Here is a 4,612-nt window from a genome sequence, read left to right on the forward strand (position 1 = left end):
TTAGGTTAAGACAATTTCTGGACCGAGCACTGCGGCTAGGATTAAAGATTTTAATTACGTCGAGATTAACCTAATTTTCTGTATATTTGATAAAAAATATTGCTTTATTTACAGTTAGTAGCTTAGGAATTAACCCAGCTTTGCCAGAAAATTGAACTCTCTCACAACAATTAGAATTTTTAAACCAATAGGTTATTTCCTAGTAAACGACTTTTGAGTGAAATGTGTTTAAAGAAAAAGTTTGGTTTCCAGACAAAGGAAGCTTGTGGCTTATCAAGTTGTTAAAATGATTGATTGATTGATTTATCCTCTGATTTTCCCGCGGCTCTGGCCAGCCTTCAACACCTAGATATAGATGAACTTAAAGTAAATATTTGAAATAATTGATTGATTGATTTATCCTCTGATTTTCCCGCGGCGCTGGCCAGCCTTCAACACCTAGATATAGATGAACTTAAAGTAAATATTTGAAATAATTGATTGATTGATTTATCATCTGATTGATAAATTCATTTACTTATTAATTCATTTATTACTATCTGAAATGCCCGGCGTTGCCCGTGGAGTTTAAAAAAACTTTAAAAAAGCTATAGAATAAAAAAATCGATTTTTTATGCTAGATTACCCCTGGGTTCTCTAAAAAAAATTTCAGCCAATTCAGTCCAACCGTTTGGCGGGCTATTGGGAATATATATAATATAATAGTTTATCCTTTTACTTTTTTTTTCATTCAATTTTTGTTTTCTTCAAAGTTGTTGTTTAATATAATTTTTTTAGCCAATGAATGCCAACTAAAAAATTCAGTCCAATCAGTCCAGCCGTTAGGCCGTTTATACGCAACATATTTATATATACGAATGTCTTGTTTTATTATATAGATTAATAATTCATTAACTATTAGTCGTTTAAAGTTGAATAGGTTTGTTAATTGATTCATTCTTTATTGAACAATTGATTAGTTGATTGACTGTGCACATGCTTGCGAGCACCTTGTTTAGTTGCATCTGCTATAATCAATTTTATTTTAAAAAATATTTAAAGTTAATTTCTTTCTAACTAATTGGTTCTAGAAAAAGAAACGTTACAAAAATTAGTTGGATATATTGAGTGATTCATGCATCTTTCATTTCAGTTTATCATTCTAAACGGAGCAATTGAATATGTGATTGATTGATTGAATAATTGATTGACTGATTGATTGATTGAATGCATAATTAATGATTGGTTAATGTCCCCCTAGGAGATTCTGAACAATGAAGATAAATTTGACACTTTTGTGGCTGAGCTCCCCCAGGTATTATTATTATTGGTGTATTCATGTCAATGAATATTGATATTATTTTGCTCTCTTTTAATAACTCATCCCCCCCCCCTTCCATCCGTCTAACTCCATTTAAGTTTTTTTTAGCAAATATAGTCGTAAAATTTAGTGAAGATTTATCTTTAAGTTAAAAAAAAAAACAATTTCTTTCTGTTAACTGAACTCAATATTCATTAAATATCATTTTACATTTTAGTTTACATTTCCCTTACTACTCTTCAGATTTTCGGATGAAAATAATTAATTGATTATAAATTCGATTGAGACACAATTACTTAGACTAAAAATCTACGAAAATTTTAAATAACGATGTTTATTTTTGTTTCCAACGGAGTTGATGTTTTTTTTGTCAGGCTAAAATGACTCATCTTGTCAAAATTTAATTATAATGATAATAAATTCAGATTCGCTAAAAGTAGTTTCAGGTGCACATATCATTTCCAACTGTAGTCTTAAACACTTTGTCTGATCCAGAATGAATAAGATAATCCATGTTGTTTTCTTAGAAAATTGATTAGCTGTATAGGTGGGGTTTCCATAAATTGACTTGCGCATTTCTGCTTCAGAAATTATGCGGGATATTGTCCGAATAAAGCACTTTTAAAGCAAGAATGATGAGAATGTTCTACATTATTATGAGATGAAGTTTTCAAGGGTACCGTTGTGAATCTCTTGTGTCCTCAAAAAGTGGAGGATCACTGACAACAATAACTTCAATTTAAATAATAATTTTGTTAAATATTCTAGATAAAAAGTCTCCAGGTGGAAAAAGATGTTTTAATGACAAGTAACAAATCGTTAGCTGAATACAATCTTTCACAGGTATGTTGGTTGGTGGTTGGTTTGGTGGGAGGGTTGACTGATTGGAAGGTTGGTTGGCTTGCTGTCGGGTTGATTGGTTGGCTGGTTTGTTGGCTAGCTGGCTGGTTTGTGGTTTTGTTGGTTTATTAATTCTTGATTGATTGATTGATTGATTGATTGATTGATTGATTGATTGATTGATTGATTGATTGCTAGGAGCCTGTAGTCCGAGCAGAGAAGGAGAAGCTACTGGAAAGGTTCCAGACCGCTACTAGGCTAGCTGAACAGATTAAACTCATGAAAGCAGACATTGATTCCAAATCTGGAAAGGTAAATGAATCTTTTCTCTTTTTCCCTTTTCCACATTTTTTCCTTTTTTTCTTATTTCCCTCATTCTCCACTGTTGTATGTCCAATGTTTCCTCTTTTCTATTTCTCCTTGTATTATCCCGCTATATCCTATTTACCCCTGTTATTGATTCCATCTCTTCCGTTATTATTCTTTTATCCCGCTATATCCTATTTACCCCTGATATTGATTCTATCTTTCCCGTTATTATTCTTTTTCCGCCTCTTTGTCGTCTCTTCTACTCTAATTTTCCTTTTTCCACTTCCCTTGTTTTTGTTTTCCTTTTCCCCCTCTTTCCCGTTTTGTTCTCTGTTTTCTTCTCTTCTTAGAAGAAGAAAATATATTTTCTTAAAGAATCATTTCCACTCCCCTCTTCATTTGGGTAAAAAATCTTAAAAAGATTAAAAAAATGCCTCTCCTCTTATTTCACTCTTTTTCCAGTCATTTCCCTCTTTCCCCAAACCCACTTCCTCATACTTCCCCCTCCTCTCCCTCTTTTTCTCTCATACTTCCCCCCTCCCCTCTGTTTCTCTTTCCGTCCTTTTCATTCCTTTATTTCTCCCGCTCCTCCTTTTCCCTTTTCAACCCATAACTCCAGCTTTTCCATTTTTCTTTTAACTTTTTTCTTTTACTTTCCCTTAATCCCTAATTATCATCCAGCGTTAATAACATTTTCCAATCACAAAATTCTACTTCTGGATGAATTTAGATTTCATCTTAAATTCCAATCTGTCGTTTCTTGAATACCAACTAGAGGAGGATTTCGTCGTTTTTCTATCTTTGAAAGAAATACATTTGTTCTGGAAATTTCCTACCTTGTCTCTGCAGCATAAATCCACAAATTATTTGAATATATAGAACCTACCTATTTTTTAGATTTTTGCTCGATTTTTGCTTTAATTAGGTTTACAGGGTAACATTGTTTTAAATTGAAGCTTCGACGCTCCTCTTTTTCCCTTTTCAACCCATAGCTCCAGCTTTTCTATTTTTCATCCCTAATTATCATCCAGCGTTAATAACATTTTCCAATCACAAAATTCTACTTCTGGATGAATTCAGATTTTTTGGAAATATTTAGATTTCATTTAAAATTCCAATCTGTTGTCTAAATTTCAATTTTGTTAAATCGTTTCTTGAACTAGAGGAGGATTTCGTCGTTTTTCTTATTTTTGAAAGAAATACTTTTGTTTTGGCAATTTTCTACCTTGTCTCTGCAGCATAAATCCAAAAATTATTTGAATATATAGAACCTACCTATTTTTTAGATTTTTGCTCGATTTTTGCTTTAATTAGGTTTACAGGGTAACATTGTTTTAAATTGAAGCTTCGCGGACAGTCCCTTAGACTGTGTTATTAAAAGGGATATCGTAATTTCAAGTGATAGAGGGCATGTCCGATTCACAACGGTACCCTTAAAAACTTTGTCTGTTCAAATATGATTTTTTTTGTCCTTGAAAACTAGTTATTTTAATTGGTGTTTTTTTAAATGGACTTGCGTATTTCTTGCTTTGAAACAAATGGCGAAGTTAAAAGAATTAAACACTTCATAAGCTAGACAAATGACGTTGTTTTTAACATGATTGATGAGATAAAGATTACAAGGTTACCACTCTTCTCTTTCAATAGAAGGCCACTGGAAATTAAGCATACAATCCCGTTAAAATTATTATTAAAGAGACTGTTCAGCATATTTTAATCAGACCATCGTCCATGCAAAGATAGCAATGCCTGATTCACAACGGAATACCTTGAAACCTTTATCTGATCTATATTGTAGAATTAACTGTAGTTTTCTGATACTTTCTAAATTATTTTCTGTCGTGTCGATTTTCGTAGAAATGCGCATGTCGCTTTGTGTAAAAACCACAACTGAAATAATTATTTTTCATAATTATTGACATCGATATTTGATTCCTTCTTGGTCAGACAAAGCTTTTAAGGGTTCCGTTATAAATCGGGCATTGACATCTTTGCCTGGAGAATTGGAAACTCATGAGAATTTTTGTTTGTATATTTATGTTTTATTGTTGCCGTCTCTATTTTTGTAGCTGTTATATTTTCATTCTTCAGTGTATAATTGTGTTCAGAGGCGTATTCCAGGGGGGGATATTGGGGCTTAGCCCCCCCCCCCCCTGGACCAGT

At 32.6% G+C, this 4,612-nt stretch overlaps 1 long non-coding RNA gene across 2 annotated transcripts; it reads left to right on the forward strand.

Annotated features, from left to right (window-relative positions):
- Positions 1 to 293: 293 nt before the first annotated feature.
- On the forward strand, positions 294 to 2,477 carry LOC111716471 (uncharacterized). Of its 2 annotated transcripts, none has more exons than XR_002768504.1 (4): positions 294 to 366; positions 1,241 to 1,294; positions 2,069 to 2,143; positions 2,339 to 2,477. It is a non-coding gene; the product is annotated as an uncharacterized LOC111716471 (long non-coding RNA). The 2 variants fall into 2 exon arrangements; XR_002768505.1 differs by lacking the exon at positions 294 to 366 and adding an exon at positions 393 to 459.
- The last annotated feature ends 2,135 nt before the right edge of the window (positions 2,478 to 4,612 follow it).

The sequence above is a fragment of the Eurytemora carolleeae genome, unplaced genomic scaffold, assembly GCF_000591075.1.
Source record: "Eurytemora carolleeae unplaced genomic scaffold, Eaff_2.0 scaffold2078, whole genome shotgun sequence".
In the NCBI taxonomy this organism is placed as follows: domain Eukaryota; kingdom Metazoa; phylum Arthropoda; class Copepoda; order Calanoida; family Temoridae; genus Eurytemora; species Eurytemora carolleeae.